Source organism: Pinus tabuliformis, chromosome 4_1 (genome assembly GCF_031772625.1).
Source record: "Pinus tabuliformis cultivar Carrire ecotype Pingquan chromosome 4_1, CPIR1, whole genome shotgun sequence".
Lineage (NCBI taxonomy): Eukaryota > Viridiplantae > Streptophyta > Pinopsida > Pinales > Pinaceae > Pinus > Pinus tabuliformis.
Genome location: NC_142303.1, coordinates 180,667,880 through 180,677,805, shown reverse-complemented (window position 1 = coordinate 180,677,805; position 9,926 = coordinate 180,667,880). Strand labels below are relative to the sequence as shown.

The 9,926-nt window shown below is 37.3% G+C and overlaps 1 pseudogene; it reads left to right on the top strand.

Annotated features, from left to right (window-relative positions):
• Nucleotides 1-967: 967 nt before the first annotated feature.
• Nucleotides 968-2,062, top strand: LOC149174797 (cyclin-dependent kinase D-3 pseudogene; annotated as a pseudogene).
• Nucleotides 2,063-9,926: the final 7,864 nt, after the last annotated feature.

Here is a 9,926-nt window from a genome sequence, read left to right as displayed (position 1 = left end):
TTTGGAAAAAAAAACCAGATTATATACATCAAGATGACAGACACTAAGTTAAGAAAATCTACAACATTAAAGCTTTGAGGACAAAGCTTTTGAAGGAAGGGGCTATGTTATGATTATAATTCATAACAAGTAAAATAAATAAAATAAATGTAACTAGTAAATAATCAAATATTGATTAGGTTAAATAGTCATTAATTTAAGTGAAAAGTAATGTCTAAAAGACATGCCCAGTCACAAAAGGACACCTACCTAGGTATATATATGTGGGTCCTCATTGTAACAATCATCAATTATACATTTTTATATACAATAAATTATTATTATTAAATACCTCTTGTGGATTTTTACATTCAAGTCTACAAGCTATCACTTTTTATACTTCAGTGGTATCAGAGCCATGGCACATAATATAATCATGTAGGTCTTTGAACGTTGTTCACCGCACAATGTGCGATTACGTTCATGTCCTGAATGCATTGAACAGTTTAGTAAAATTCAAGAAGCGTTTCAGCGTTTAGAAAAATGATATGCAGAAGTTAAAGCATGTCAAAGGGAAATCGATTAAAATGAAGATGTAATAGATAATGATGAATATAAAAGTGATCTCAATCAAGATGACAATTTCGATGAGAATGATATAGATTAAGATGAGGACTATCCCGAAAAAAAAGAAGATGAACAATATCATAACAATAAGGAAGATGTTGAAGAATACATTGATGATGATGAAGAGGAATATTGGGAAAATCATAAAGCTTGCAATGACTCTATAATTGTTGATTTGTGCCAAGGTACAGACTAGTATTTTCTTCTTCACAAGGAAATTATTGATTCTGATAATGGTGATGAAGGGGAAAATGAAATAAACAAAGAGATAAGAAGCGGAGAAAATGAATTTGAGGATGTAAATATAGTTTTTGATGATGAAGATGCGAAGATTACTCATTATGATGGAAAGAATGTGAAAATGACTCATTCTGATAATAATAGTAAAGGCTCTTGTGTTCCTCTTCCCCATCCTTGTCTGAAGCCACTCCATTCCTCTGAATGGTACCGCAAAGGTATCACCCTTGGGAAAGATACCTATGGGACCGTCTATAAGGCCTTCGATACTGTGACAAACAAAACTATGGTAGTAAAGAAAATCCATCTGGGTAAAGCCAAAGAAGGTGTTAATGTAACTGCTTTAAGAGAAATCAAATTACTGAAGGAGCTTTCACATCCAAATATAATTCGGCTAATAGATGCATATCCACACAGAAAAAATAAAAAATAAAAATAAATAAATAAATAATAAATAATAAAAATAAAAAATAAAAAAATAAAAAAAAAAAAAAAAAAATCACATATTGTCTTTAAATTCCTGGAGAGTGATATTAAGACTGTTATAAAAGACAAAAACATAGTTCTCTCCCCAGCTGATATAAAATCCTATATGCAAATGACGTTGAAGGGGCTTGTTGTTTGCCATAAAAAACGGATTTTGCACAGGGATATGAAGCCAAATAACTTGTTGATTGCTTTTGACAGTCAACTGAAGTTAGGAGATTTTGGCATGGCTCACTCGTTTGGTAGTCCAGAGCACAAATTTAATCATCAGGTTTTTTCACTTTGGTACAGGGCACCAGAGTTACAGTGTGTAGCTAAACATTATGGTCCAGTTGTAGATATTTGGCCAGCAGGTTGTATATTTACAAAACTCTCTCCAATTATTGATCTTTATGTATGCCCCGTGATGAAACTATGGTCAATATGCTAGTTAAATATGGTTTCATTAAGTAGATGGAGAATGAAAACAATAAGCATGAAGGCCTAGTTGGATGTGTTGTATGGCAAAGGCACAATGTAACATCAAACGTGACACCTAGGACCCCTGAACAATATGTTTTATCAGTGTCATTTACAGCCTGTGTTCAGCCTCCCGCAAACAGTCCCCTGTCCCCTGTCTGCTTGGACGTTGTTGGACGCTAGTCTATCTCGATCCAATTATCCCTCCCTTGCTTACAAACTTGTGAGAAGGCAGCCATCTCTCCAAAATGCGACACTCCAGTGGCTTCTCTAGAAAATCGACCCCCGCATATCTTCTTCCGCATCATCCCTTCTCATGCCCCTTCGACCACCTTCAAACCACCATCGATACTCACTTCTCCACCCTCCTTCCTGTGTTGTCGTCCATTGCCCCTTCTACATTGTCATCACCCCCGCTGCGTCCCTCCACAAACCGTTGATCTGCCGCTTAATTCTCCACCCTCGATTCTACACCTCCGCTATCAATTTTGCCTGTCTCCTTCTTATCACCAATGGTAGACCCTCCTTTGACCCTCCATGTGGCCTGTCCACCATAGAGTTTCCATACATCACGTCTCTCGGTGATCAATTCGATATGTACACTACATCCTTTAAATCATCAGCGTGTAAGCCACTATTTGGTTCTGTTTGCACCTGGAATCTGTCATCCATACAATTTGTTTTTAATTCATGTATATATGTTATATAAATTTTATAATTATTTATATATCATATAATCATACAACATATATATTATAATTATAATTTAATTAATAAATACATTTTAATCAATTAAATTATTATTTTAAAAAAATAATATATATCAATATATATATATATATAGGGTTCAAAAAAAAAAAAAAATAGGGTTCGAAAAAAATAAAAAAACTTGGTTTCGAAAAAAAGATCCAAAGGAATATTATTGATGACCAGATTATATACATCAAGGTGATAGACACTAAGTGAAGAAAATCTACAACATTAAAGCTTTGAGGACAAAGCTTCTGAAGGAAGGGGCTGTGTTATGAATATAGTTCATAACAAGTAAAATAAATGTATATAGTAAATAATAAAATATTCCTTAGGTTAAATAGTCATTAAGTGAAGTGAAAAGGCATGTCTAAAAGACATACCCAGTCATGAAAGGACACCTTCTTAGGTATATATATGCGGGTCCTCATTGTAACAATCATCACTTATACATTTTTATATATAAAAAATGATTATTATTAAATACCTCTTGTGTATTTTTACATTCAAGTCTACAAGCTATCAGTTTTTATGCTTCACTAATCTAGTGACCTCCTCTATCTGTGCTGTAATGTGGGTGCTCCCACATTCTATCTTGTATAATGCATCAATCTATCAACCTCTCTGGGGCACTTTCTTCCATCTCTAGAAGTCTATGCATGAGTGTTTCCACTCTATGCTCCTCTGCATGTGGCTGCTCCACATCATCCTAAGGTTCGTCCTTTTGAGTTAAAATATCCTCATCTGCATGTAACTGAAGCTCCCTCTCAAGGGAACATCTCATGGCCTTCTCTTCATCAAACTTCACATCTCTATGAACAATTGTCATCCTATTGGATGGTAGGTACACTCGATAGTTGTGAGGTGCATTAGTGTACCCCACAAATATGCTCAACTCAGTTGTTGGCTCTAGAGTTTTTCGTGCATCCTTGGTAACATGATAGTAGACTAATGAACCAAAGATCCTAAAGTGTGCCACATCTTGTTTCTTACCTGAAAAATCTTATTTTGGTGTAATCATATCGAGAATTCAATGAAAGATTTTGTTCCGCAAATAAACAATTGTGTTGCATGCTTCATCCCACAAGTGCAATGGTAAGCCCTGATCATGTAACATAGCCCGTGTCACTCCCATAGTACTTATATTCTTCCTTTCAACCACCCCATTATGTTGTGGGTTATGAGGTTATATTAACTCTCATCAAATGCCTTCTGAAAGAAATAATTTCTTGAATTCGTTTGATACATACTCTCCACCATTATAGATTTTGAGAGCATTAACTTTCCTATCAGTGTCTTTCTCGACAAGTGCTTTAAATTCACAAAATTTAGCGAACGTCTAATATTTCTTTTGCATGAAGAAAATCTAGCACTTACAAGAAAAATCATCAACAAATATTAGATAATACTTGTTCTTGGTCATCGATGCTTTCGAGAACAATCCACACACATTTGAATGAACTCGATCAAGGATTGCTTTCTCTCGATTGTCTTTATCATGAAAGGAAGCTTTGGCATACTTACCTAATATACACCATTTGCATGTGTCTCTCTGCTCTAGTGTACCCTTGTTAAGTCCCGTAGAAATTTTTTACATAATATTCAAAGCTTCATGGTGCAAGTGACCTAATGTTATATGCCACAACTCACTGATGTCTCGGCTCTGCGCCTTCTCTACTTTAGTGCTCAAAGTAGGACAGTCTTCTACATCCAATTTGTAGAGGTTATTCACTCAAACCTCGATTCGCTTCATCTATCCTAAGGATGTGTGATGAAGGAAACCCTTTCTCTTATTAAATATCACATCCTAGCCACAGTCCTTCAACATGGCAACAAAAATGAAGTTCTTCTTCAAACCCAAAACATACATGATGTCTTTTAATGTGAGGGGAGAACTAGACTCCCTCTAAAAGGTAATAGTACTGATGTTGGTCGCGCTATATATCCCATCTCGATGTGCATCTAGAGGTCCTTCTCTTCCAATTCATTGAAGATCTCTTTGTTGCCGATCATATGCAATGAGACTCCACTATCGAGGTACTAGAAAATACCCATCACCAATGCCACCATGAAAGAAATGAGGGTGAAATCTAGTTCTAATTGTGAAGAAATAGCTTTACCTTCCGCTCCTCCTAAGGGCTTCTTACCGTCCTTCTTGTGCGAACAATTTGTGGCATAGTGTCCCAGCTCATGATAGTCAAAACATTTAATTTTTGACATGTCCATCTTCTTGCCGCCTTGACTGGAATCTGATTTGGAATGGGATGACTTCCCCTTTCCTTTATTTTCCTTTCCCGCTAAAGCATAGTTCTCACTATGGTAGCTTCTCCCTCCCATTGACTGAGTCTTGGTATTTTTGTCAACTCTTGGGACATCCTAGAAGTGCTAGGCTCACTAGATATTCTTCAACAATAGTAAAATCGACACTTCCAGGCCCATCCCGACATTGGCTAAACTTGGTGATGTACTTCGGTATTTAGTTTCCCTTCTCCATATTGATATTTCTGAGCTTGTCTTTCAATACTAGCTTCCTATGTTCACTACAGTTTTGAAATAGGTATGTCAAGGCCTTCCACATTACAAATGGATTTTCCTTACCATGGACATTCAAGACAATATGATCTCAAACTCCTTCTAGAATAATCCTTCTCACCTTTGCCACACACTTTCTCCACTCTTCCATATATTTAGCATCAGATGTTGGAGGCTTTGAGATATCATGATATATGAATTCATTCAACATGTTGTCTTCCAACATTGCCTCCATCCTATCCTTCCAAGCTACGTAATTCAAGCTACCTTCAAGGGCATACTCAAGTCTCAATCCGTAGAACGACATCCTGCTAGCTCAAAGTATTATATTGTGAATTCAATTTCTCTTGCAAAAAAAACTCATGTTCTCCTCTTCTATATTGATTTCAGCTTTGATACCATGTAGAATTTTCTTGTAGATTCAAACTGCAGATTGTAATATGCTAAAACAATTTACTTGAATCAACTCTACTCAGCAGTGGAAACAAAATTTGATCAATTAAATCACGAAAAGGAAGAATTTCAATCACACAACACAATAATTTTCTGTGGAAATCCACAGTTAAAAATGCCTGCTATATTTACATTGCATTAATCAGAAGATCTCACAAGAAAATAAAATTCTTGTTCAACCTGAACAATCTCTGCACAAGTACAATCTATCTCACTGCTTCACAAACGAGCTCAAGCCAATACTTATCTAAACTTGTTTCCTGCCAAGCTTCTACTTCCTTGCGCAGTTTCCTAGGGAATTAGCCCATATTTAATTGGTAAATTTCTCATCCATAATTGTACAATCCATCCATAGGCCTTCCTATGATTGCATGTACCATTGATTTAATTTAGATGATTTTACAATTGATAGTACATTGTCCCTAAACACCAATCTCAACTGGGTCTTTCTCATAACTGACATGCATGATTTATTTATGAGTGAATTATCAGTTATTTGATTGATCACTGCATGTGAATTAAATCCAATTTAATTCACTTGACCTCTCACTAGTTCCTCCATCAGTTAGAACTAGTTTAACTGAATTTAACTCAATTAAACTGAATTAAATAATTACAACTCAATAATAACTCAACCTAGGCCCATAAAATTTAGGGCTTACTCTATATGACTCTAGATAGACTCACAACTTGAATTTACTGAGCCAACTAAGTCAACTTAACTTAGTTAATTGTTACAAGTTGCTATGAGAATTAGAATTACAATTTAATTCCTAATTTAATTCAAGGAAAAATTAAATTAGGATTTTTCTTGTTGCATTTTTTTAACAATGGGAGACAAAAGAACCTTCTCTCAATATAGGTTGTTAAGTGATTGGGCCTACCAACGACACCACACTCATAGCCATACACCATTACGTGGTTACACTAAGGATGATATCTTTGTGTCAACCAATAGTGTTTCATTCCCCACATCATCAAGCCCTTTACAGATGAGGTAAAATGTGATGTTGCTCCTCTTGATGTTTGTGATGTGTTATTAGGCCAATAATACTTGTAGAAGCATCATGTTGTGTGTGAGTCTAGGACTTGCACTATCATTATTTCTCTGAGAAATAATTTATATAGGATATTGGAGGTAGCCCCTCCTACTACCATCTCTTTGATCTCTTCTAAGCAATGTAGTAATATCATCTCCCAGATCAGGAAATTTGTTTTTCTTTCTTATTCGCTCTCAAAGTATGGGGAAGATCATGGCCACATACATGGCCCTTAAGAAGGGTTCCCCCACGTAGTAGAAATAGGTGGATAATTTTGTGGAAGAATACAGGGAGATCTTCTCCTCACCCACAAGGGTACCTTTACACTATCAGGTCAATCATTCAATTGATCTGACTGTTGGAGCACCTCTTCACACTTGATCGATATATCATCGCTCAGTTGTATAAAATGGAGAAATAAAGTGGAAGATCCAAGAGTTGTTGCAGAAGAGGAACATCTAATTAAGTACCACACCTTATGGGAGCCCGATTGTACCTGTATAGAAGAAGGATGGGACCTAGATGCTCTGCATTGATTATCATGCACTAAACAAAATCACTATCAGGAATAGGCATCTAATCCCACGGATTGATGATCTTCTTGAACAACTCAAGCGGGCCATGAATATCATCAAGATCAATTTGAAGTCTAGCTATCACCAGGTTCCAATAGAACCCACAGAGGTATGGAAGATCACCTTGAAATCAAAAGAGGGCCTTTTCGAGTTGTTGGTCATGCCTTTTGAGTTGACAAATGCCCATGCAACTTTTATGAGGCTAATATATGACATCTAGTGGCCCTTCACCAACTCATTAGTGGTTGTATACCTGGATGAAATCCTCATTTTCAATAAAAGTTGTGTTGTAGCGGCTACAACCACCCTCCAAAAATTTTCCTATGCTTCGTTTTGGAGCCTCCTTCCTAAATCACAGCCACTTATCTCGCACAAACCCCACTACTTGTACTTTCATTGAGATATTTATTTTATTTTCACTTTTTTTTTCTTAGTCGATTTTCTATCTAATCCACAAAGCGATCTCTTGACATGGTTTCAACCTGGTTCCAAGGTTTCCTTAGTGCACTATGAAATCCTTTAGGGCAACCAACCTTGCTCCCAAGAATTACACAGTCCAAGCTAACAAGTGAGCCTTCAGCTCCAAAATTATGTAGAGCTAGCTGATAGCCTGCCTTCTACTAGGAGATTACACAGAGCCCGAGAGGCATCCCAGAGCCACTTAGCTCAGAAATTATGTAGAACCTATCGTGCTTGGCAATTGCTCAATGTATGAACTAGAGAGTTGCTCAATCCTTCCCAAAACTGTGCAATGTTTTTGGGAAATGCATGGCAGTTTTCCCGAAAAGCAAGAAGCTGAGAGGAAAATTATCCCTAGGAAGTAGGGATCTATTAGTAGTTTCCTAAGGTGACATATTTCCATCTTTAGAAGTTTCTGCCAAGTTTTGTTGTTGTCCTTGATCTCAAGCATACTTGTCATGAACTCCATTTTACTCAAATCTATGTAATCGCTGCCTCTAGGGCTCACTTACACATTTGATCATAAATCTCTAGCTTCCCTAGGATATCAAGGAGCCTTCAGATCATTTTCATCGCTTTTCGGGGTGAATTTTTCTTTTATCACCTTTTGCTTCTTTTTTTGTCACTTTTGTTTGTTTAGCTTGTGACAGTGTTGTTTCACTCATTTTGTTAAATGAAAGATTGTGTTTTAACATTTTTAAGCTTGTATAAGTGTTGTTTCAAGTTATATATTTCCTTCCCCAAGTGTCGCATGGGTTTCCCCGTTTTGGCACCAATGGTCGTCATGTGGCAACTCCCTTCACATGCCTCATGTTCCTTCAGTTTGATCCATTGTTGCACTTCTTTTACATGCATACATCTACACTTAGTCATATCTACACTCATCCTTACATCATCCTTCAAACCTGCTTGTTTGCACACTCCCCATGGACAGATCTAGGCTCCCCTTGTCCAAATCTCACACTACACTACATGCACTCGGCAATCTGGGAGCTCAAGGCCTCTTCCTTGGCTTCCAGAACTACAGAACCTATCTTGGGCTAGCTCCAACTGTGCATTGCACAGTTCGAGGATCTAGTCTCCTAGCTTGATCACTAAGACTGTCTCTCCCAGGCCCTCACCGAGGCTGAACTATGCATTCTGCAGCTCCAGTCATCAAGCTTCCACACTAATTGTTGGGATTGTGTAGTGCGCGGTTCCCAAAATCAGTCAATCACCCTATTAGAAAAAATTGTGCAATTCCTCTCATCACATGCCCTCGTTGCTGCTTGATCATGTTGTGAAGTTACATTTGTAACAGCTAATGTTTTCTTGCCATGAGTGTCATTTTTGTCCCACAAGTACCACACTCATGGAGAAATTCTCTCCAGCAGTCAATGTACCATGGCACTAAAGAGAGTTGCTTCAAGAGAGAACACTGAAAGAAGTACTGGGGAAGGATTTGAGTAAGTGTTAACTTGATAAAATATGCAGATCCCCAACTGTTCATAGAAAAGGAATCAACACTAACATGGAAGCAAGACCAGAAGCAATGGAAAAAGGAAAAAATCTAGTACAAGATTAGAGAAAGAGGAAATTGCTGACATAATAAAGGGAGAAAAAAGCTGCAGAGCAAAAAAACATTCAATATTCATGCAAGAAACTTCGACAATAGAAGAAAAAGGAAGAAGACGACACAAACAACAGAGCAAAGGAAGAGAGAAAAGAAGAGCTTGTAGGTAGCAAAACTGAGATTGCAACATGCAGAACAAGAACTGAAGGAAGAACGGGAGCTGAGAAGGAAAGAATATGAAAAGTAGAATCAGGAAGAAGAAAAAAGGAAAGGCCCAATGACATAGAAAACAATGCCAATATAGGTTGATGAGCCAGAAAATCTAGCAGCTGAAGAAGAGAGTGAACAGATTCATGTTCCCTCACTAAGGCTAAGCATAAGAATCAAGTCTGGTTAGAGGTCGATAGATACATGGAGCAACTAAGGCGAGAGGCCACTAGGGATGACTTGGAGTTGAGTGCACAAAAACATGCAGAATCACACTGGTGATCCTACCATGTTCAACACCATGTTGCACATGCTTCAGAACAAGATGGACATAGGTTCCAAGGCCATATAACCAGAAGCTATGGAGGCAAGAGTTCACTATCAGAAAGATACCATTAAGTAGTTTGGGGACATCATAACATAGTACCAAGATTTGCATCAATACATGACCAAGAATCATCAAGTGGAGGTTGTCGAGTTAGTCTTGCCCCAAACTTTGGAGTCATAGTGTTGTGCCTTGTTAGGCTATCTCTAGCCTATTTTGTCTCACATGCGTACATGTGGCAAATG